At 37.7% G+C, this 26,350-nt stretch overlaps 1 long non-coding RNA gene across 10 annotated transcripts in view; it reads right to left on the reverse strand.

Annotated features, from left to right (window-relative positions):
* The window catches only part of LOC102431266, an 87,844-nt gene extending 61,730 nt beyond the window's left edge, over positions 1-26,114 (reverse strand). For all 10 annotated transcript variants that reach the window (XR_002829738.1, XR_001348626.2, XR_002829735.1 and 7 more), the window contains exons 1-4: positions 25,818-26,114; positions 24,201-24,303; positions 21,401-21,487; positions 20,081-20,132 (exon numbers count right to left, since the gene is read on the reverse strand). This is a non-coding gene — a long non-coding RNA (uncharacterized LOC102431266). The remainder of the gene's footprint in view (positions 1-20,080; positions 20,133-21,400; positions 21,488-24,200; positions 24,304-25,817) is intronic.
* Between the last annotated feature and the right edge of the window lie 236 nt (positions 26,115-26,350).

Below are 26,350 nucleotides of genomic sequence, written 5' to 3' on the forward strand. Positions count from 1 at the left end.
ATTGAATGATGCTTTAAGAAATGGAATCATAATTAAAAACCTTCCCATGGTTAAAAAAAAAAAATTAACTGCATGCCCAGATGGCTTCACCAGCAAGTTCGACCAAAAATTTAAGGAAACAATTAACAATTAACACAAAGATTTAAGGATAAATTATACAAACCCTGCCATAGAACAGGAGCAAAGGGCACTTTCTGTAGCTTGGAGTTTAGATTGAAGCAAATACAAAAACACAACTAGAACTGAAAACTGTACGTCAATCTCATTCATAATCAGAGATGCAAAAATATTAAAATGTTAGCATATCAAACCCACATTTTAAAAAGGACAATACATCCTAATGGAACTGAATTTAACTCAATCCACAGTTTAAATTTTTGTTAAAGTCAATCAATATAACTTACCATATCAGTAGATTAAAAAAGAAAAATCATATTTTCATCTCAATAGATACAGAAAAAGCCAAATCTATTGATTTAAAAAAAACTTAGCAAAAAAGGGAAGTTCCTATTCTAAAAAAAGATATATACCAAAAACCTATAAACATAATACTTAATGGTAAAGCATCAAAAACACTCTTTTACAAAAGAGAATGAGACAGGATGTCCACCGTCATCTCTTCTTTTTAAAAAAAAATATATTTTATTGATTTTAGAGAGGAAGGGAGAGGGAGAGAGAGATAGAAACATCAATGATGAGAGAGAATCATTGATTGGCTGCCTCCTGCACACCCCCTACTGGGGATGGAGCCTGTAACCCAGGCATGTGCCCTGACCGGAATCGAACCTGGGACCCTTCAGTCCGCAGGCTGACACTCTATCCACTGAGCCAAACCAGCTAGGGCCACCGTCATCTCTTCTACTCAACATTTGCACTAGAGCTCATGGCCATGACAGTAAGGTAAAAAAAAATAGAAAGATAAAAAAGGAAGACAATATCATTTACAGATGAGAAGATTAAATTTATAGAAAAATCAAAGAATTCACTATTACTATACTTTTAATTTTTTTAGCAAGATTGCTGAGTATTACAAAGCTCAAAAATAAATTGGCACTTTTTAAGAAATAAAATGTTGAAAAGTATGCAATTTTGGTAACATCAAAATATAACAAGTACATGGAAAAAATCTAACAAAAGATGTGCAAGATGGCTATGCAGGAAATGACATTACTGAATATGTTGAGCAATTAAAGCCAGATGCAAGAATATATACTGTATTAATCCATTTACATAAAGCTTAAAAACAGGCAAAACTAATTTATGAATAAATACTTAGATAGTAAAATAAAAAACATAACAAGGGAATTATTTTCATTCTGGGAGAAATGGATAATAATTGTAAAAAAAGAAGGGAATTCTGTGGTCCTAGCATCATTCCATTTCTTGGCCTTGGTGGTGGTTAGATGGGTGCTTGTTTATAGTACTTCTTTCAGGAGCAAACTGCTAATACCACATTTCTGTATGCATATTGCATTTCATAGATGTTCATACATGCATAAAATGTTTCTTAAAATCCCCAAAGAAGCAGCTAAAAAGGGGGAAATTCATATGGTAACTGGATCTTTAAGACATAAGAATAACTAATTTGGAACAATCACTTTGAAGAAGTTTAGTAAAATGTAACTAAATATAACAAAGCTAAGCATGTATTTTTAAAAAACACTGCTAACAGAGTAACAGTCTCCCTAGCAAGACAGCTAAAAGCATGGGTTTTAGAGTCAGAAAACGTGGGTTTCAATCTTAGCTCCACCACTTAGTATCACCGAAGTTCGGGGAACGTTTCTTTTGTTTTTTAGCTAAGTGTAGTTTTCTCTACTGAAAAATAAGAATCCCACTTAACTCATGAGGATTAGAAAGAATATATCTGCAGTATCTTGTCATATAACAGAAAGTCAATAAATGGAAATTGCTTTTGTAATTATCTTTGCTGTAATTTGGAGGTGGATAATTCCCCATTTTTATTAAGTTTACAGTCTTGTGCTGACATATAAAGTTCTTATGAAAGGCATTCAGTTACCAAAAATTGACCATCAGAAGGTACCTCACTTGAAATCATTATCAGATGACAAGTTTTACTGAACTCTTAATAAATTACATTTAACACAGTCAGCAAATATGACTGTAGTAGGCTATTTCAATAGTTCTTGTTTAAAAAGAATTATAAAAACCCCTTTTACTTGTGTTAGATGACCACAATGTAACTTTTACATGAAAAGAATAGAGAACCTTTATAGCTGTGAATATTAAGGACATACATGTTATGTATCAATAATGATCATTCATTCAAATTAGTCCAAATGTGTTCACACACACAGGTATTCACCGTGGCAGTCTGAGCTGCCTATGAGCTCTCTCATCCTTATTCCATCTTATTCTGCGCATTCATAGCATAAGCAACCAAGACCATAGAAGATCTTCTCAATGTGTGAGAAAGTGTGATCAAATGGAAAAAGAATGTGTTTAAGAGACAAATAGACTGCTTGCTAATCCTGGCTCTGCCACCTCCTAATTATGTATCCTCTTTAATCCTCAGTGTTCTGAATTGCCCAGATGGAATAAAACCAGTCTCACAGGATTGTTTTATGGAAATTCTTCACTGCAGAATGATGAGACCATCATTCTCCTAAGTGAAGCCACCTTTTAACTCAGATATCCCATCCAACGCCACCAGATTGCAACTACTTCATAACAAAGATGTTGCCTTGTTAAATGTCTCAATCAAGGTGGCTAATAAATGAGACATCTCCTGAGGTATATGGATTCAAATCCCAAAAATTCAGAGATGGAGGAATCTCTGAGACTGACAGACACTCTAGTCAAAACCTACTACATCTACCTAAACTTACATTTAAAAAATCATTTTACAGATCATAGTATCATGTGGTTAGCTATTAATGACTTAAAGGTCCAGAACAGTAATTCTCAATCTGGCTGCACATTACAATCTCATAGGTAGTTAAACACACACACACACACACACACACACACACACACACACACACACACCATGCCCCACCTTGAAAAAAAGGAATCAGAAATTTGAGCTAGAGCACAGAAGTTCTATAAAAAATTCTCCAGATGATGTAATGTGCAGCTAGGGTTGAGAACACTACAATAGAAAATGATCAAAAAACTAGTCCGTACTTCATTATAAAAAAAATGGCTTTCATAATTATGTGGCCCTTTTTACCCTACTAAAAATGAAAACAAGTCAAATGAAAGGCAACCCAAAAGATCCAGGTTGTGTTTAAAGAATTTCATGATTAAGAGTTACTTTATATAATGGAATTTAAAAAGATATAATTAACTTCCCCAGAATACTATTATTTCATTTGAAGAGTATATGTTAGTATTGCCATGCTAAGAAAAACAAATGGAATGACATTGCTTTCTCTCAGGGCTTCGCACCTCCTCGTGATTTTATCTGAACTAAACAAGGCATTAGAAAGTCACTCAAGGGTGGGGGAAGGACACATATGTAATACCCTTTGTAATACTTATTATAATATTTTTTTTAAAGAATAAAAAAAAAAGAAAGTCACTCAAAATGTAACATTTTATATTATTCCACACTAGAGGCCCAGTGCACGAATTCGTGCATGGGTGGGGTCCCTCGGCCTGGCTGGTGAGGCCTGGCTGGTGATCGGGGCCGCAGGAGGTTGGCTGGTGGGGGGAGGGGCCACAGGAGGTTGGCTGTGGGAGCACACTGACCACCAGGGGGCATCTCCTGCATTGAGCACATCATAGCGACCAGTCATTCTGGTCATTCTGCCTTAACGGTCACTTAGGCTTTTATTATATAGATAATAAAGAACATTATTCTTAGTAAGTTGTTACTATAGTAATATTTACCTACCCTGATATTATTTCCCATTTACTTATTCTAGGACTTTTGCCCTAGAATAGCAACCACACAAATCTCAGTTGCAAGCTGTTCACAGCACTCAGATCCTTGGCAACATTTTGGAATGAATATATTTTAAACTATAAGAACATTTTGTTGAATGCCATAGTTTCAAATGTCTCTAAAGTGCCATTTGTGCTGAATCTATCCCAGATCTGTCAATTCTTATGAATAGCACATCTTCCTTTATCTTTATCCAGGTAGACTAGTGAAAGCTGTATACAGAATAAGCTAATTCATAACTTTGCTCATTATCACTATATTTTGGAACATAAGATATCAAGTCCCAGCATGTATAGCTGAACAATTGATTTTTTAGTACAGGTGTGTTTTCCTGACAATAGTTGCAAACAAATGTTATAATCTTTATCTGGAGTTTGAGAATGTTCTAGTCTTTACATCAAAACTCAGCAGTTACTATTGTAGCTATTTGGATCAATGAAATTTTGGTGAATTCCTGTGCTCTGTCAACATATTTTACCTAGAAGTAACTTAAGTGGAAAGTAAAACACTAGATGTGATTCTTTGCTGAAGATTCTCCTGTTTGTTGACTAATAAATGAGTGATGGATTAACACCTACCTGAGAAAAATTTATCACTTAGGTGGGAGTTCAGATACAGAAGTGGCCTGTAAAGGGTACAATCACAGCCTCTACTCTTAATCTCTTTCAGTATCAGGGTTTACCAAAAATGAGATTTAGTTATACACATGCATGCATATACAAACAAGATGTGGACATATACATAAACATATATATGTATAGTATTATTTATAATACTATAAATCTATACAATTATATAAAAAGTATGAAGAATATTAAATTAACTAAAATGTAGATTCAGATTGTTTTTAAAAAGCCCTAACGAGTAATTCATTCTTTTTAATGTTTAATCTAAACCCATTTATAGTTAAAGGAAAAGCGTTGAGAATAAAAAATGGAATTTTTCTCCAACTTGTATCCACCAGCAAGTTGTCTGTCTAATGATTCATCTCTCATACATATATGATAGGGTTTCTTACTCTGAGCAGGGTATGGGATGAGTCAGCCATTACTGATTCACTTTCCTCCATGACTAAGCTATGTAAGAGTTTGTCAGTGAAGGTCCCATAGCCCACCACAAGGAGGCACCCCAGGGAAGGAAGAGACTAAGGTTGGAGGGAAATAGTATATATTCACAAAATATATAAAAGTACACACAATTCATTTATGTCCTACTGCATTTGTATAGTAAAGTCAGCATCTGGTGACAGCATTAACTTCAGGACTTTGAAAAGAACTGGTTGAAAGACTAAAAAATAGGTCCAAAAAGTGGCAAAGTTAACTTAACCTGTGTTCATCCTCAGCCCTAATACAAATATATAATTCGAAAGAAAAGAATAAATAAAAACTTAGCAAATGTTAGATTGGCTCCTTTTTCTATTTAAAGAAAAAATTAAGATTCTTTAGGCATCTTTCTCAAGAATTTCACACATACAAAAGTTATCCTTCGTTATATATACCAGAGGTTGACACACTTTTTCCGTAAAGGGCCATACAGGTAAATAGTTTAAGCTTGGCAGGCCACTGTATCATGAAATTAGCCATAGACAATCAAGTAAATGAATGGGCATGGCTGTGTTCCAATAAATGTTTATTTACAAACACAGGCACAGATTTGGCTCCAGGCTGTAGTTTGCCCTAGAACCAGACAAATATTTTACATTGGTTGAGCATCTCGGAATTTGTAAAAGATTTTTAAACATTGCTTCATTCAGTGTCTGGATCCTCTGACACACAATCTGCAATAAGGAAACTCAAGAACAAGATTACTATCAAAGAGCAGGGAGAAGTAGCACAAAAGATTCTTTAGTTTAAGAATGATCATTTTGTTCCAAAGACTTTAACCATTACATGTTGGATTACTTGTAATACTTTGTTTGAGTTTGATCTGTAATATAAGACTTTTGAAATTAAAAGAAAAACAAAAAAACAAGCAAAATGCCAAGGACCAACAGCTTAAAAAAGACTAAACCTCTTAGGTAAAATAACTGTTTTTCTTAGAAGTTGGGAAAAAAAAGAACAATTCTAAATTATTAATGTTCTAACTATGCCTATTTTAAATACTGTATGTACTAAAAAAGATTTTTTAAAGTATTACCTAAATATTACTGATGTCTTAATCATGGTCAAATGGAAAGGGAAACAATTTTAAAAGAAAACTTATTTTTTGAAACAGCATTTCTAAGAAACATTTATCAGAGCTGTTTGGATTTTAATGTACATACAGATCCCCTGAGGATGTTTTTGAAATGCGGAATTTGATTTAATAAGTCTGAAGGGGAGTGTAAGATGCCTCATTTCTATCAAGCTCCCCAGGTGATGGGAATGCTGATGGCCCTTGGACCACCCCTTTAAGTAACAAAGATAAATGATAACCTGGGAAATGTTGATTCCTACTCTTACCACACCCCTTGGGACTTGGGATCGGGAATTGGCTCCCTGGTGATTATGCACTTTTTAAATAGCATTTCAGGAGAATAATCTAGAAATTAAACCTATCTTTTCTTTAATGACTAGAAAATCAACATTGTTGTGTGTATTTGAGTCAAAACCAAAGAAAGTCAAGTTGCATCCAAACAGAGCCACTAAAATAGCATTTTGAGTACCATGGCAAAATTGCATCATTCAAGGAGCCCGATATTTAACAAGTCAAGCAACGTGCAACATGCTTTCCATACACAATTTTTTCCTTTTCCATTTCAAAGAGCAAGCACCAAAAGAAAGAGCCTCTGCTCAGGTCAGAATTTAAGTTCAAAACCTACCTACCTGTCTATATGTGCTAGTTCTTGTTTCTATTCTTTGTTCTACCTGTAATCATCTTTCCCCCCTCTCAGTGGTAGATGGGATAATTATTCCCAACTATTTCTCCCTCTCTATAACAGAATTACTCATCCTGCCCCTCATCATGGGGGAAAGTGCATGTCTTCACTTAGCTGACTTTGGGTTTGGTCCTGTGACACACTTTAATGAAAATGTAAGTTTTAACTATGTTGTGTGGTTGGGATTGTGCTCCTTCTCTCCGCCAGGTTGGGATTGTGCTCCTTCTCTCCGCCAAGAGAACAGCATGTCCCAGATAGGGATTGTTCTTTCAACATTACTTTTAATATTAAAACAATTGGAAACAACCTATTGTTTACTCAAGATAATAATTATAAGGACACTTTGTGTTTTCAAAGCCAGTCAGACAAAGACAAGTACCATATGATTTCACTCATATGTGGAATCTAATGAACAAAATGAACTAACAAGTAAAATAGAGACAGACTCATAGATAGAGCAGACTGACAGCTGTGGGAGGGGTTGGGGGACTAGGGGTGGAGGGGCTGAGCAAAAAAAGAAAAAAGAAAAAACTCATAGACACGGACAACAGTGTGGGGATTGCTGAGGGAGCGGTAGAGTTGGGGGAGGTGGAGGAGGTACCGGAGGGATAAATGGTGATTGATGGAGACTTGACTTGGGGTGATGAACACACAATACAGTGTACAGATGATGTGTTGTGGGATTGTACACCTGAAACCTGTATAATTTTGTTAACCAGTGTCACCCCAACAAATTCAATAAAAGGAAAAAATTTAGCCCTAACCGGTTGGCTCAGTGGATAGAGCGTCAGCCTGCAGACTGAAAGGTCCCAGGTTTGATTCTGGTCAAAGACCTGTACCTTGGTTGCGGGCACATCCCCAGTGTGGGGGTGTGCAGGAGGCAGCTGATCGATGTTTCTCTCTCATCGATGTTTCTAACTCTCTATCCCTCTCCCTTCCTCTCTGTAAAAAGTCAATAAAATATATTTTTTTAAAAAGAAAAATATTAAAAATAAAAGTTTTAATAAAATATAATAATTTTAAAATATGACTATGATTACAGCTGTGGGAAATGACAACATACATATGCAAAAAAGGGACTGAAAACTATGCAAAAGTGTAATCAAGATTTTGTTGGACTTATGGTTAATTTTTGTCTTCTATTTTATACATGCCTATTACAGTCAGTCATAGTGCTTCAATAAAATACAAATTACAAATTAATCTTGAACTTTCAAATTTCAAGGCAAGATTTTGAAATATAACATTAGACAGTATAAACCACGAGCATGTCTTGCAAGAGTTAAAATGTCACACCTCAGAATTTTTCTCTTTGTGGCTCACCAGTGTGACCTTGTGCAAATTAAACACTGTGCCTGTTTCCTCATCCATAAAATGATTTAATAATATCCACTTCTTGGGTTATTTAGCACATTAAATATGGTAATGTATGTAAAACACCTGACTCGGATAAGCATTCAATAAAAGTGCCTTTCTTTCGCTAGAGCTAATATCACAAAAACTGATACAGTTCTCTGTTAGAGAAGGAATTTATCAATGAAGCATTAACCAAAGACAATATTCAAGGCAATTTAAGACCCTCAGCAGACCAGGAACTTAGCTATAAGGCTATCCTACAGCACCACTTTTAAGGACCCTTGTAATTCTAAGATAACCTCTATTTTAAAGTCAGCTGAGTGGCAACCCTAATTTCATCTGCAACTGTAATTCCCCTTTAACAAGTTCACGGGTTCCAGGGATTAGGACATAGACAGCTCTGGAGGGCCATTATTCTATGTAGCACACTGATACTTTGTGTAAAATAATGATATTTAATAAAGTGGCCAATATCATAGATCCACACAAGAAAGTACAATGTGAACCTCTCTTTACTGATTGTATACTCATGTTTCCTATGGTTGAACAATTTTCAGTCTCTTAATCAGAAAAGCACTTAGTATAGAGGAAGTATACTTGAATGAATGCTCTCCTTCATTTATACAGCTCTGACTGAGGGCCTATAGCAGGGGTCCTCAAACTTTTTAAACAGGGGTCCCTCAGACCATTGGAGGACCGGACTATAGTTTAAAAAAAACTATGAACAAATTCCTATGCACACTGCACATATCTTATTTTGAAGTAAAAAAACAAAACGTGAACAAATGCAATATTTGTATTTGCATGTGGCCTGCGGGCCGTAGTCTGAGGACCCCTGGCCTACAGTGAGGGCTAAGTCTGACAGGGAAGAATCAGCCAGTCTCTGCCCCCGAAGTACACATCAGCTTTAGGGCAAAGTGGAACTTTCATAACATTGAAATCAGAGCTTGTCTTTCTCTGGCTGGCTTATTTCATTTAGCATAATGTTCTCCAGGTCCATCCATGCTGTTGCAAAGGATAAAATTGTCTTCCTTTTTATGGCCGAATAGTATTTCATTGTGTAAACGTACCATAGCTGTTTTACCCACTCAAAGACAAGTACCATATGATTTCATTCATATATGGAATTTAATGAACAAACTGAACTAACAAGCAAAATAGAGACAGGCTCATAGAGAACAGGCAGACAGCTCTAGTGTTGGGGGTGGAGGGATTGAGCAAAAAGGGGGAAGAAAGAAAGAACTCATGGACTCGGACAACATTGGTGATTGCGGGGTAAGGGGGGTGGAGGTGGAAGAAGGTATAGTGGGGATAAATGGTGATGTACAAATAAAATAAAAGAAAGAAAAAAAAGAAATCAGGGCTAGTAGAGGAACAGTAGAATTGCAACTGAAGTTGCTAGTGAAGGCTTCACTGAGGAAGGCATTTGGGCTGAATGTTGAAGGAAGAAAAGAGAAGGGTCTGAAGGCATGGAGGCTCGGTGTGTTAAGAGTGTGTGGAAAGAGCCCCCACCCCTGGCTGGTGAATATAAATACAGGGAGAGTGGGTAGATGACCATGGGTTGTTGCTTAATTCCACTGCAGAAGAGCATCATTTAAAAAATTAGAAGAGGAGGAGGAAGCTAGTCTAGAAGATCTTAAGAAGGGATCAGAGAGACCAAAGAAAAAAAGAAAAAGTGCCCCAAAGCTGGGCAGCAGGTTCTCTCCAAGAGAAGTCAAAAAACAAAGCGCAACAAGTGGGGAGGGGGCAGAGCAGGGGATGAGTGCTGGGCTACCACCAAGCACTTGTCACTGTGCGAATACAATAGTGCACAAGGAATACATGGAAAAACCTTAATGACTGAAAGTAGAATGGTGGTTGCCAGGGCTCAGGGGAGGGGGAAATGAGGAGTTATTGTTTATTGGGGACAAAGTTTCAGTTTTTCAAGGTGAAAAGAGATCTGGAGATGGATGGAGCTGATGGCTGCACAACCATGTGAATGTATTTAATACTACTAAACTGTATATGTAAAATAATTAAGATGGAAAATTTTAGGTTATGTGTATTTTACCACAATAAAAAACAATGAAGTAAAAGAAAAGAAAATAAATGGAAGTTGAGAAAGTGGTGACTTTGCTTACCCATGTCTGTTTCCAGTAGCCACGTGTTTAAAAAGAGCAGTATGTAGGATGAAGTAAAAAGAAAATTCTACAGCAAACTTAGGCACCTTCATAGGCCAAGAAGAGCCAGCAGAATGAAAAATAATATAGGACACAGATAACTGCTAGAACAGTGGTTCTCAACCTTCTGGCCCTTTAAATACAGTTCCTCATGTTGTGACCCAATCATAAAATTATTTTTGTTGCTACTTCATAACTGTCATGTTGCTACTGTTATGAATCATCATGTAAATATCTGATATGCAGGATGGTCTTAGGCGACCCCTGTGAAAGGGTCGTTCAACCGCCAAAGGGGTCGCGACCCACAGGTTGAGAACCGCTGTGCTAGAATAAATCTCAGAGAAGGCAAGCAGGGTGAGAATCAAGGGCACATGTGGGGGTGGAGGGTGTAGCTTTGGGTGAGAGGTGACGGACAGTCTTCTCTGGCGGGAGAGGTTACCACCACCAGAATGCAAGTGGGAGCTGTGAAATATGAGATAAGCAAACTATGTCAGAAAATTTGGGAGGAGGGAAATGGAGAATCCCAACGTCTTAAAGAAAAAAAATAAATCGTTATTTACTTTAGTGCTTAACCAAATTTGGAGACATAATTGCACAAATCAGGGTTTAAACTGCGAACAGTTACTGATCTTAGTTTTGGTTTTACCTTGAAGCAGCTCCGTTACCTTCGGTAAGTCAGTATCACTTCCTAAACTGCATCTTTAAAAGAGGGGGATTTGCTAAAATAACCCCATTGTCCCTTCCAGCTCTATATTTCAGTGGCTTTGGGGAATGTACTTATATCTTAAATACAGTGTCAGCTTACCTACCCAACCCCCCAAAAGGGAAGTGGGAACAAAAGTCAAGGTGTATATAAATGAAATACCCTTGGGCTGTTTTCCCATTTCATTTTTGATAGTGACAGCCACAACAAACAGATGGTTACTGCTCACAAAGGCTGTGTCATTATAGTCCTAATGATAATTGATGTTTTTACAGCTCTTTTTTATTTATAAAGAGCCTTCACTCATGAATGTTTTTAGTTGATCCTCAGCCCTGTGAAATAGACATAGCTACTGTACTACTCTATTATTTTCTAGTTGGGAAAACTGAGGCTTATAGAAATTGATGATATGCCCAAGGTCCCAAAGCAGATGAACAACCAACCTGGGACTTGAATTCATGTACATGTACTTAGAACTTCAAAACAGTATTTTAAAAAATTGTTTCTTCGACACTAACACATAGTGTCAAAGATTTCCCATTTGGTGTCACAGACAGAAAATTTATTGGTCAAAAGAAGCTTGCATAGTTTTATTCTTTTAACTGATCCTGGCAATATAGTCTCTTTAAATGTAACTACAATCTTAATTTTCAAGTGATGAATTATTAAAATCCAAAGGGAAAAGAGGGAAAGAATTAGAATTCAACTATTTCAATGTCCTCATTCTCAGGATGAGAAAAAAAGAAGTCTCTCCTGGGACAAATGGCTTGTGGGAGGCGAGCCAACACTAGAAATCAGGGCTCCCACCAGCCCTGGGGCTCTCGGCACTGGACAGGTCTTACACAGTTTCTAAGAAAAATTAACAACGGAATTGCTCCTTAACAATGAAATGGTTCCAATTTAAATAATTTGAGGGGCTCATTCTCTTTTTTTTACATGTGCAAACCATATGAATGCTGCCTATTAAAGGTACTAGAATTCTCTGGAGCAAATTCTCCTCACAAATGGGAGGATTTGTAATGACAGTCATGCCTCATTTTAGTAGAAAAGAGAAGTAAATGTGTCCAATAAGGAATCCATCTGAGACAGTTTTAAACCAACTGAAACTGCCTCCATTAACATCTACCTACAAAGTATTTTCTAGACAAATTAAAATTGAAAAACTGAACAAAATGCAATGAAAATATTTTGAAAAAGACCACATTGTTTAAGCATTCCCATTTTCCTCCTTTGGAAATATTGTAATGAGTCAGTAGATACTTACTACCAAAATTACTTTTCTCATGAAGCAGAAAAAATGTTTAATATTGAAACAGAAGACTCCATGAGGAGAATAGATGCAGACATGAAAATGATGTGTATTATGAAATTGCAAATCCCATCTTCTATGTTTTATGCAGGAAAAAAGTATGAAGCTTCCATTAGACTATAAGGGACTCAAGGATAAGAGAGCCCTTTTGAGGTGCAGATAATCACTGGGCTCATAACGCTGAGACTTGCTGAGAGAAAGGATTTTTACTCAGGAAAGGAAACCAGCAAAGCTCTTTGATGAACATGCAGAGGTTAATGTGACAGATGGGAAATACTCCCATTTGTTCAGTTCTGGATCTGTGTGAGAAAGGCTGAAGGGTCCTAACAGGCAAAGTCTCCAGTTTCACAGTGTTACTAGAGTAGAAATCCTGCCTCAAATACATAACCAGATTTCTCCTCAAGACAGCTTCAATAATTTGAAATTAAGGGGCAGGAGGCTAATCTTAAGACCTCCAAAGGGAAAATTTAATCTCTACAGTTTGTCAGGGCTAAGGAGACAAAGATCCTCTTAAGTTTTTCAATCAAAACTCAGGAGAACCATGCCTGAGGAGCATGGACAACCACAGTTGGATTGAGTCTTCCTAAAACTGCTACCTAGCCTTGACTTAGCTCAATTCCCAATGGAGTGAAAGTGATCATCTCCTCACTATATATACCTAACAGAGAAAAAGGAGTAAATCTTCTCTGGAAAAAGATGTAATCTAGAACTAGTAAGATTCTTTCATCCACCATGTCTGATATAAAATAAAAAAATTATTAGACATGAGAAAAGTTGCAAAAAATGTATTCAATATTCAAGAGAAAAAAAGACAATAGATGCAGACTCACAGATGATCCAGATTATTGGATTCTGTAAGTAAGACATTTAAAATAACAGATTAATTGGTTAAAGAATTTTAAAGAGGAGGAAATGGATGAGAGAACTAGAATCTATATAAAAATCAAATCAAATGGAGCCCTAGTCAGTTTTGCTCAGTGGATAGAGCATCAGCCTGTGGAGAGCATCAGCCTGTGGACCAAAGGGTCCCAGGTTTGATTCCGGTTAAGGGCCTGTAGCTTGGTTGCAGGCTCCTCCCAGGCTGGGGCTCTGGTCAGGGATCATGCAGGAGGCAACCATTCTGTCTTTCCCTCTCTCTTCCACTCTCCCTAAAAATAAATGAAAAAAATCCTCAGGTAAGGATTAACAAAATAAAAATAAATAAATAGACAGATAGATAGATAAAAATGGGCATCCTAGAAAAATAATATATGAAATTAAGAAAAACAGTATCTAAAATTAACTCATTGGATGGGTTCAATAGAAGACTGGATATAACAAAAGACAGAATTAGTAACTTGAAGGTAAAAGTCAATGAAAAACGCTCATATTAAAATTCAAATAGAAAAAAGGACAAGAAAAAAAAAAAGAACAGATTGTAAAAAACATTAGGTCATCTGACCATATAATTGGAGAGCCAGAAAAAAGAATCAGAACAGGGCAAAATCAATATCTGAAGAGACAATGGCTGAGAATGTTCCAATACCAATGAAAGACACCAACCTTCAAATTCAAGCTCAAGAGAACAAAGCAGAATGAATATAAGAAAAACCACACTCGGACTTGTGAATGTCAAATGCTTAGTACAAAATATGGAAAGCATTGATGAAATCATGTAGCAGTCATAAAATTTAGCCTAGTACTTAGCCTTCCTAGTCTTGGAGAAGTTATGATTAAGAGGACAGTCGCAGGGCACCCTAACTCAACAATAAAGTTTATATTCTTATAGGGTTGTCGTCACTCTGCTCTTGACAAAGTACAGAAAAACTTCACAATAACATAATTTTGAATATACTATTATGAATGATTGCCTATTTTCCAACTGGCCTCTGATCTAATTTCATGAACCTTAAAATAATGTAACTCCATGTTTTAAGCAATCAAATATTTTTAATCCTAGTAATAGTTTTATGGTAGAGTTTCCCAAAATTGAGGGGAGGGGGATTATAACCAGGTATTAAGATTGATGGAGTGTCAGAACAAGGTGGGACCTTAGGGATAACTAATAGTCCAACCCTTATGTTAAAGATGACAAAATTGAAGCCCAGAACAATAAGAATGATGTGCCCAGGCACAACAGTTATTTAGAAGCCAACTAGAAACCAGAACAGCAGCCTCCTGACTTCTAGCTCAACCTTCTGATTCCAACACCAGGCCAGTCCAAGGTCAAAGCTAATGCAAAGTCAAAACTCTTGGTGAAATATTTTGATTTTTATGATTACGCTAGAGGCCTGGTGCACAGATTTGTGCACCAGTGGGGTACCTCAGCCTGGCCTGTGGGGATCAGGCTGAAACTGGCTCTCTGACATCCCCCAAGGGTCCCGGATTGCGAGAGGGCAATTCTCGGGTGACACACTCTGGAATCGGGCTCCCTCCTCTCTAGTTCCAGGTGCATCACCCGAGAACTGCAGCTGCCAAGTCACTGCAGCTCGGCAGCTGCTGTGTTGAGCGTCTGCCCCTTGGTGGTCAGTGCACGTCATAGCTACTGGTCAAAGGTCACTTAAGCTTTTATATATATAGATAATTCGTTGCTAGTGATGCAAAATAGAACACACTACATACTCATTCACTCTAATCATGTGGATATGGAAACCCAGTATCATTAATGGAAAAGCCCCCCCACCACCACACACACTACACACTACACACTACACACTCATACACACTGTGACTATACCTGACATTGACAGGCAGAGCAGAAACATGTGTCAAAATCATAGAAGGTGTGGCCAGGGACAGTGACTTAAGCCCCAGCAGTCGGGTTATTTCTGTGAGTCTCAAAGCATTTATTCATAACGTGGGTAAGCAATGGCATAGTATCAGACACAGTGGTGATGGAAGGAAAAGATCCCACATTACTATTTATAAAGATCAAGAGAATAGCTGATCCTCTGCATAGATTATCACCACAGTACAAGGTTTCCCCTCCATGCACATGTTTTTTTTTTACTCACCATAGCTGTTTTAAGGAAAAGTATCATATGTTCTTTTTCCTGCAGAAATCTTAGGTATCATGATTAGCTAAAACAGCCATACCTCTTCCTCTCTAGAAAATTCATTAAGACTCCATTGCTTTCCTTCATTATATTTTCATGCCCAAATACCTGCCATGTTTTTTGTTTTCATTGTCCAAATACAGTCCAAGATCCTCTTGCACACACAGCTGGCTAACCAGACAGGCAAAGCAGCCTTTGCAACCCTATATCCCAACCTCTCTCCCCAGGCCTCCCTTCAGAAAACCCAAAATACTGACAATCACACAATAGTAAGAAAATTTCGCTATCATCATCATCAATAACCAGGAATAAAAACAGTATTTACAGAACAGGCAAATCATTTTAAATATTTTTCAATGTGAAGATTAGTATTTAAACAGTCCATCTAGCCCGTGATTCCATCTAGCCCGTCTTAAATGTGTATGTTTTAAAATTCCTATTTAAAATCAGACAGTGTGCCCATTAACACTATTCAGCATGGCTCCCGAGGCTCCTAAAAGTATCACCTTGAATTCAATAGTTACTATCACAACCTTCCTCAATGTAAATGCTTCTTAACTAGTCACTGTCCTATAATACTCAAGTCACTGCCCTATATGGCTATTTCAATAAACATCAGCTCATTTCAATAAACACTTGCTCGTGATTTTCATATAGCCTTTACTAGTATTTTAACCATTCACAGAAGGATTGTGGGTTCTCTCTCTTCACACAGCACATAGTACACATAAACTATGTATTTATACATTAGTAAACTATAACTTAGAAAGGAGAATTCACATTTTGCAACATGTTGGGAATATGGTACATAAAATATTTTACACCATTGTCTATGATACCGATCTAGCTTTTTTTAAAAAAATATATTTTATTGATTTTCCACAGAGCGGAAAGGAGAGGGACAGAGAGTTAGAAACATCGATCAGAAAAAAGAGCTGCCTCCTGCACACTCCCTACTGGATATGTGCCCACAACAAAGGCACATGCCCCTGACCGGAATTGAACCTGGGACCCTTGAGTCATTCTATCCACTGAGCCAAACTGGTCAGGGCCAATCTAGCTCTTTTAAAAGAACAAAGCATGAGTGCTTGTAAATGCTATCTCAATTAGCATACTATGTGAATCCATTAAAATTCCTTGATTTGATAGATTACTAAGAGATAAAATACTGATTTTCTAACTCAAAATTGTCATGGTCTTCTAAAAATATTGAACTATGGCCATTTGAATTTATGTTGTCATTTTAACTGAACAGCAAATGCAAGAGTTTCAATTAGAAACTGATGTATAAATAGGATATAGTGATATATGTACTAAATCTTTTGTTTTCTGAAAAATAAAAGGAAAAGCATACCTTAAAAAATTAAATAGTTTTTAAACATTAAATGAAAGTTCTATTTTCACACATAAATAGTAGCATGTTATTCTCACAGAATTACTCAGGTTATAGATTTTTAATGCCTCTAACTGTGTCCGTGGACAATCTAGGAGTGGCACAAGGCAGGAGGAAAACAAGCGAGAGATCATTAAGCAGTTACAAGGAGTCTTAGGCCCATTAAGTATCTCCTATTCTTTTACGCTTTTTGGTCACTTCAGTTTATCTGTATATCTAAGATTAGTAGAAATGGGCTCTAATGTGGTAAAATTTATATCTGTTTTATTTATTTCTAACAGCTTTACTGAAACATATGGATGTGTACTAAACCAAGTTCTGGAAAAAACTCAAAGCTATCCATGGTTACTATACTGTATCTGGAAAGTCAGGGTCACTAACATACACTTCAACTTCAATGTATATTTCAACTAAACTCCTACATGTATATTGTAACTGTCCTTCCTCCTTTAATAGGCAGTAAATCACAAACAATTAAATTGATGTTCCCATTCTGAATAGTTTGCAACAGCTGGAAAAACACATAAACATTAAGACTGGGTAAACTATTGTTTCTCAGTAGGAAGATATTTTAATTTTCACACATGGTGAGGGAGAACACAGATGATCAACTCCAATCAATCAGATCTCTTTTCATTTCCTGGCATTCTTTTCCCAAAATGCCTTTTAAGTCAGATGCTAGAGGCAAATCAATAGCAAATACTCAAAGATGCTCCCTAATAAAGTTTCCAATACAAAGGGGGGCATTTGGATATTTATAACATCATTCACAGGCCATACAAAATTATCAACTTAAAAATTAGCCTGCTATATTTGGTCAAATATTTAATTAAATCACCCATAATGCCTTGGCAGGGCCAGACCAAATGATTTCTCAGGCCTTATACAGCCACGGCCCAGACGTTCCCTACCCCTAACTTAGAGGATAGGAAGGCTCACTTAAAAAAGAGGTCATGAGCCCTAGCTGGTTTGGCTCAGCGGATAGAGCATCGGCCTGCGGACTCAAGGGTCCCGGGTTCGATTCCAGTCAAGGGCATGTACCTGGGTTGCGGGCACATCCCCAGTAGGGGGCGTGCAAGAGGCAGCTGAATTGATGTTTCTAACTCGCTATCCCTCTCCCTTCCTCTCTGTAAAAATATCAATAAAATATATTTTTAAAAAAAGAGGTCATGAAAAAGAATGTAGATCTTATGTTAAGTGTCTCCTACAATAAAATAATTAAAAAGAAAAGAGGTCATGTACGAGCTGATTTTTCAAACAATATATTAAGTCACCAGTGGATAAGAATGGACACTAAAAGTAGAAGAAACAACATGTGCAAGAGCACAGATGCAGGAAGGAACTCAAGGAATGTTCTAGGAATGAAAAATAGTTTAGGACAGATGGAGTATGGGGAGGAAATGGCAGATGATAGAACAGGAAAAGCAGGTTGAAGGCAAATAATGAAGGGTGTCATACTATAAATCATGCTAAGAGATTTGAATACCTCTTGTAAGCTGCGGAGAGCTACAAATTATTTTTAAGTAGGAAATGACATGACTAAATCTGTGTTTTTGGAAAAGAAAACTGATGACAAGTAGAGGATTAGAGGGAGTTTAAGGATGAGGAGAATCAGTTGGGAGCTTTAACTACTATCCTAAATAGAACCTGAGCCATGAGGTAGCAAATATAGGGAAGAGAAGATGCCTTTGAAAGATATTTCAGAGACAGGAGAAAGACCCAGCAGCCTTGATAACCGACTAAACATGGGGTGTGAGAGTGATAGAAGCTGTGTGGGAGGATTGGGTTCAGTGCCAAGAATTCTACTTTGGGGTCCTAAATTAATGGCAAATATATTAATTAAATAAGAAAAGCAGAAGATTCGACTGGAGAGGAGTCTTTTTTATAAAGACACCCATGGAATATCCAGTGGGAGATTCCCAGGAGCCAGATAAAAATAACAGATCTGAATGTTATGTTGAGGGACAGGTCATGGGAGCAGGAGATAAGAGACCCGAGGAGTCCTTACAACACAGGGTAGAGGGAGTGGGACTGCCCAAGACACGAAAGTGAATGTGAACACAGGGCATTCAGGGAAAAGATGGAGAAGAGAAAAAGCTAACAAATGGCAAAATCACAAGGGTATTGATATTTTAGAGGCAAAAGAAAGAAGTAGCATCAAATCAGAGCAACCCTCCTTTCAGATGGGAGAGGGGCAGGGAAAGAGATTTCAGTGAGTATGGATTACAAATTAAGGAAAAGTAGATACCTATCCACTTTGCCACATTCTTTCTTCTAGCCCAGTCATCACAAGGCTGTTCCCTAGGGCCCACTCTAGAGGGACCCTGAGGACATAATCAGTGTTGGGGCGAGACAACCACTTGAGTGACAGCATCTGTGTCTCTGTATCTTATTGAAAAATACACTTTTGCAAACTCCCTCTCTGGCACCTGCTACAGCAAAGAAAATCTCCAATATTTATACCTGAGCTCTTATTTGAAATATGCTTACAGTTAATTTATTGCATCTTCTAAACAGATTGCCTTTACATATTTCACTAACTCAAAAGGTTTTTATTTTCATTTTTAATATATTTTTATTGATTTCAGAGAGGAAGAAAGAGAGAGAGAGAGATAGAAACATAATGATGAGAGAGAATCATTAATGGGCTGCCTCCTGCACCCCCCCCCCCGCCCCATTGGGGATCAAGCCTGCAACCCAAGCATGTGCCCTGACTGGAAATCGAACCCTGACCTCCTGGTTTCTAGGATGATGCTCAACCACTGAGCCATACCAGTCAGGCTAAAAAGTTTTTAAAAATAACCCCAAGGTAGACAGAGATTTCATAAATAGATCACAAAAAGCAATAGCTATAAAGGAAAAAATTGATCATTGAACTTCATTAAAAATCATCAAAAGATCCCTGGACAGTGTGGCTCAGTATGAGAGTGTTGTTTTATACACCAAAAGGTCACAGGCTCGATTCTCTGTCAGGGCACATTCCCAGGTTGTGGGTTCAATCCTTAGGATGCATCTGGGTGGCAACCGATTGAGGTTTCTCTCTCACATCGATGTTTCTTTCTCTCTCTCCATCTCCCTCTCTCTCTAAAATCAATTTTTTAAAAAATTGGGTGAGGATTTAAAAATAATCATCCAAAGATACCATGAAGACAGTGAAAAGGCAAGCCACAAACTGGGGAAACATTTCTAATACATATATTTGAACACGAATTCATATGTAGAATATAAAAGAACTCTGACAAAGAAATTTAAAACAACAGCAAATGATCCAATTTTAAAATGGGCAAGATTTTAACAGGAATTTGACAAGATATCCAAATGACAATAAGTTTATGAAATGACATTGAACAATATTACTTACCAGAAAACAAATTAGAACCATAAGGATCACCTCACATCCATTAGAATGGTTACTATAAGAAAACACATCAGAAAATAACAAGTGTTGGCAAGGATGTGGGGAAACTGGAACCCTTGTACATTGTTAAGAATGTAAAATGGTACAGTAGCTTTGGAAAGCAGTATGGTGGTTCTACAAAAATTGACAATAGAATTACCATATAACCCAGCAATTCCACTTTTGGGTATGTACCCGAAAAAATGGGAAGCAGAGTCCTGAAGAAATATTTATATACCCATGTTCATGGCAGCAATTTTCACAACAGCAACAAGGTGACAGCAACCCCAAGTGTCCACCAACAGACAAATGTTTAAACAAAATGTGATATATATATATATATACACACACAATGGGATGTTATTCAGTATTAGAAATTCTGACACATGCTACTACATGTATAAATTTTAAGGACATTATGCTGAGTGGAATAAGCTGGTTAGAAAAGAATATATATTCTGTTGTTCTACTCGTATGTGGTAATTAAAGTAGTCAAGTTCATAGAGACAGAGAGTAAAATGGTGATTTTCAGGGCCTGGGAAAAGACAGAATGGGGATTCGTTGTTTAATGGTTACCGTTCCAGTTTTCCAAGAGGTAAAGAGTTCTGGAGATGGATGGTGGTGATGGTTATAAAACAATGTGAATGTACTTAATACCACTAACTGTCAATTAAAAAAATGGTTATGATGATAAATTCTATATTTTGTATATTTTACCACAATTAAAATTTTTAAATTTAAAAATCCACATGGAAATCCAATATGCAGTCCACAAAATAGCTAAAATTAAAAAAGACTGACAGAACCAAGTGTTAGTGAAAATGTAATACAACTGGAATTTTTGTACACTACTTTTGGAATTTAAGCTGGTACAACCACTTTGAAAAACTGTTTGGCAACATCTACTAAAGCTAAATATAAGCCTACTCTATGACCCCGCAATTTCACTCTTAGAGAAATGAGTGGGCATGTGCACACACACAAAAGAACATAAGCAAGAATGTTCATAGCTGCTTTATTTGTATTAGCCACACTGGAAGCAATTCAAAGATCTAATAGAAGAATGGATAAATTGTGGTATATCCATACAATTGAATTACTATTCAACAATAGACTAGAATGAACTACAAATACGCACTATGACATAGATGAATCTCGTAGACATTGTTATATGAAGAAGACATACAAGTTAAGAATCCCTTCTATATGATACTATTTATATGGAGCTTAATAGCAGACAAATTAGCAGGTGGAGTCCTTAAAAATCACAGTGTGGTTACTAACCTTCAGTCTGGAAGTGGGATGAAAACTGACCAGAAGTGTAAAAAGGAGGAAATTTTCTGGGGCGCTTGAAATGTTCTGTATCTTGACCTGCGTGGTGGTTACATGGAGGAACACACATATAAAAAATACACTTTCGATTGCAGTGGTTCTCAACCTTCTGGCCCTTTAAATACAGTTCCTCATGTTGTGACCCAACCATAAAATTATTTTCGTTGCTACTTCATAACTGTAATGTTGCTACTGTGATGAATCGTAATGTAAATATCTGATATGCAGGATGGTCTTAGGCGACCCCTGTGAAAGGGTTGTTCGACCGCCAAAGGGGTCACGACCTGCAGGTTGAGAACCGCTGGATTAATGCATTTTACACTTTATTTTTAAGGTATGTTACCTTAAAAATAAAATATCTCTAAAGCACTTAATGTCTCTATAATGAGAATGCTATAATTCAAAAAAGGAATAAGCCTGGCTGGTGTGGCTCAGTGGTTGAATGTTGACCCATGATACAGGAAGTCACCACTTTTGTTTGTTTCTTATTAATATATATATTTTTATTGTTGACACTATTGCAGATTATCTCCCACTTACCCCCTGTACTCCCCTTTGCCCAGCCCCTACCTCTCCCTCAAGTCTTCACCAACCTATTGCCTGTGTCCATGGGCTACGCATATAACTATGTTAAGTTCTTTAGTTTATCTCTCCTTGTCTCCCCACCCTCACATCGAGGTATGTCAGTCTGTTCCCCTTTGCTAGCTTTCCTGAAGCCACTTCATATCCATGGTTTTTGGGGTTTTTTGTTTTGTTTTGCTTTTTAAGAAAGTGGTCTGGGCCCTACCCGGCTTGGCTCAGTGGATAGAGCATTGGCCTGCGGACTGAAGGGTCCCAGGTTTGATTCTGGCCAAGGGCACATACCTGGGTTGCGGGCTCAATCCCCAGTGGGGGTGTGCAGGAGGCAGCCTCTCATCATTGATGTTTCTATCTCTCTCTCCTTCTCCCTTTCTCTCTGAAACCAATAAAGAAATATATATATATTTTAAAAAAACAAACAAACAAAAAAGAAAGTGGTCTGGGCTTGATAGCTGAGGTCCATCTTTTTTTAAAATATATTTTTATTGATTTCAGAGAGGAAGGGAGAGGCAGAGAGAGTTAGGAACATCAATGATGAGAGAGAATCATTGGTTAGCTGCCTCCTGCACACCCCCTACTGGGGATCAAGCCCACAACCTGGGCATGTGTCCTGACTGGGAATCAAAATGTGACCTCCTGGTTCATAGGTTGATACTCAACCTTTGAGCCATGCCAGCCAGGCCATGGGCTTTTTACAGTAAGAAACTTTGTCTTTAGTTGAGTCTATACTTTCAGAGCTCTCAATTTGCTTTCTATGGGTTAAATGTCTAATTTGATATTTTTAAGCTTCAAGAATGGCATCTGATTTTGTTTTACACCCTCATTGGCAGGGGCTAAAAAAAAATCCCTCTTCAGCTGTAAAGGCAGAATGTCAAAAATCACAAGATATCATCGCATTCTGGCACTGTGATGAACACTTACACCCCCTCAGGAAAGAAAGCTTCATTCTCTTTAACAGCCATTTTGATGCCTGATCCTTTTATAGCCAACATAATAACTTTAGCCTCCTTGTGAGAGCACTGTGACCCACCATTTTAAGGAAGAAAAACAAAAATCCACAAAGGTGAACCTTTCCCCCTTCTGGCTTCTTCTACCATTCATAACACTGTGCTACTCAATTGTTGAAAGGGGGCCTTAATATTATCATAATAATTTTATATGGTGACAGATGGTTACTAGATTTATTCTGGTGATTACATTGTAAGGAATATAACCATTGGCTATGCATGTTGTACACCTGAAACTATAAATAATATTGTGTGTCAACTATACTTTAATAAAAAGAAACAGGGTCTTAATATGCAAAATATTGCACTTTAATGATAATCAAAGGCAAATTCTTTTTAACTGTGTCATATTGAAAAAAAATTTTTGACCTTCATTGTCTTTGATCTCTTATTAAATCTGTCATTAGTTCAGTCAAGTGGATGAATTATGAAGGTACATCTTACATGTTGGGCTTAGAAAAGCAGCAAGGTAGGAGGAGAAAAATGATGAGATAGTTAAAGAGAGAAGAGCTGGTTTAAAAGAACCTGGCTTAAAAGAATACCTAATGCATTGGTATTTCGGTATTCTGCTAAGTGAGACATCAAGTCAACAATGAGATGCAGATTTTGTAAAAAGCAAACACTTGTCACATTGGCTCAACAGGATGATTCTGTTAAACTGTTACCCAAATGAAATTATTCATAACAATTGCAGTTTTATACAGCTTCAGGAAAAGTGTTCTTTTTTAAAATTATATTTGCCTTTTAAAAAATATTTATTATTGGAAGTATTGCATAGATCCTCTTTCCCCCCATTAACACCTTCTAGCCTGCTCCTGTTCCCCCACCCCAGGCCTTCACCACCCCATTGTCTGTGTCCATGGGTTATGCATACAAGTTCATTGGTTGATCTCAGGAAAAATGTTCTTAAAAACAAGTATCAAGCAACAATTGGTTAAATGCAAAGGCACATGGTCACAAACAGTGCTTCTCTTTTAGAATGGTAAAAAAGAATGCAACAATGAGATCAAGCCTTTTTATTTAAATACATTGTCTGAAATCGAATAAACATGTTTTCTCCTTTGAGACCACCTCAAAGTGCTTCACTTCCTAAAAGTCTATATAAATGTCGATAGTGGAATGCAATAATTATAAAACCAGATAGGTGGCTTAATTGTTTTACATACCTGTGGTTTTTTCAGATTCCTGTGCTTGCTTACTCGTGTATATGCGGTCTTATTTTTCAGAAACCACTTCTAGAAGCTCCCATTTTGGCTTCTGTACTGCCACCTGTAGACATAAAAGGGAAATAAACAATGTATTATTCATCAAGCATGCATCTTTTCTAGGCATCTATCAGGGACATTTGGGGGGAAAGTGGCAAAATCTTGGCTCCAGGAAATAATAGTGCTCTTTCTCCTGTGTGGAAAATTAGTAAGGAGACCCTCTCCTCCAATGTTTTGATAAATTATTTAGAAATCAAAGCATATATAAGTCTCAGATCAACACTACTCTGATCAGTTCATTAAAGTAAGAGGTGGAGTTATAGAACCCATCCATAGGCCAACCTACAACCATTTCAAGACCTGTCCCTTAAAATTAGAAGATAACTTCACCATTTTGCTAATCGAGTAATCAAAAATTCTGTAAATTCCCATGAAGAAAAGAGAGGGAGCAATCTAGGGAAAGGTTACTTTGTCACATGATTGTAAAATGTCTGTTTAAAATAATAATATTAATTCTAACATGAACTAGAGCTTTGTTCAATATAAACAGACTAGGTGGGCTATTTACTGCTGTATTCCTAGTTCGAATGTGAATGAATGCTGAAAGATCTTTAGGACACCCCACGGATTTTAATACAGATAGGTCTTTTTTCTTCTTTAAAAAAAGTCAAATGAATAAAAATTCGTGAGCATAACAAGCAATAAATAAAGATCCATAAGCAACTATTAGTGAGTCAAAGCAGCCATGAAATGAGATCTGTAAGAGGATTGAGAGAGAGAGAGAGAGAGAGAGAGAGAGAGAGAGAGAGGGAGAGAGGAATGAGATTGAGAGAGATGAGACTGAGAGACAGGAGATTGAGAGACAAGATATTGAGAGAGACGAGAGATTGAGAGCGATGGAGATGAGAGACTGAGAAAGAGATACACAAGATTGAGAGACAAGAGAGACTAAGAAAGACCAAAGAGATTGAGAGTGAAAGAGATTGAGAGTGAGAGATGAGAGAGATTGAGAGGGAGAGGGAGAGGGAGAGAGAGAGAGAGAGAGAGAGAGAGAGAGAGAGAGAGAGATCTGGAGTTAATTTAGAATAACAGACCCAACCATGGTGTGTGTGTGTGGTGTGTGTGTGTGTGTGTGTGTGTGTGTGTGTTTGTGTGTGTGTGTGTGTGTGTGTGTGTGTGTGTGGTGAGTGTGTGGATGTGCTTGAGAGGGAGAGGCAAGCAGACCACACCAGGGTTCGTGTGTGTGCATGTGTGCGTGCATGTGCGCGTGTGTGTATAGAGAGAAACAGAGAACAGAGACTGAGGTTCTAAAGTTAACTGAGCATAACAGACAGCACTACAGTTTTTTGCCTCCTTCAAGTCCCATAGTCTACCCAAGACAAGTGCCCCAGCTTCAGCACCTTAAGCCAAAGACACATGCACCACCCACGCGGCACCCCCCCTCAATCCCCCCCACCCCCTAGGTGAGATAACGTCAGAAGCTGCATGGAGAGCATACCCGCCAAGCCCGCTACCCCGAAAACCCGGGGCGGGGGAAGGGGGGCTTTTTATTTCCTCCAGAGATCCGTCCCCACTTACCCGTAATTTACTTTAAGGCCTCGAAAGACTGGTTTGGTTTAAGGAATTGCAGCAAATCCCAGAAGATCAAGTCTCCTTTAGCCAGCCTTCTCTTCCCTAGGACAGACATTCACACACTCACACTCTTTCTTCCTTCCCAACCCCGAACACCCGCTGGGCCACCCCAAAAGGCTTTTTTGGGGGGTCCACCAGGGACCAAGCCTCTTCCCACGTGTCTCCATTAAACCCTCGTCCAAACGTGCACAAGGCGCCAAGTGCATGTGCACAGTCAGCCTTCGGAGGTAATTTCCGCAAACCCATTCCACCACCCCCCCCCCGCGCCCCGTTGAGTTTGCTTTTGTTCCTGAATCAGTGCCCATGTAGACACATTTTGCTGTGAGTCATCAGTAAAACCAGACAAAAAATTCTCTTTCCATTTTGAGGTTTTGTCTTGAGATAATGGCTCTGATCCATCTTGAGTTTCTGTCTTGAGATCTTGGTTCTTTCTGGTTTTCTGCCTGCTCGGGGACACAGATGGTCAGGCCTTTGCGCAG

Source organism: Myotis lucifugus, unplaced genomic scaffold (assembly GCF_000147115.1).
Source record: "Myotis lucifugus unplaced genomic scaffold, Myoluc2.0 scaffold_76, whole genome shotgun sequence".
NCBI lineage: Eukaryota > Metazoa > Chordata > Mammalia > Chiroptera > Vespertilionidae > Myotis > Myotis lucifugus.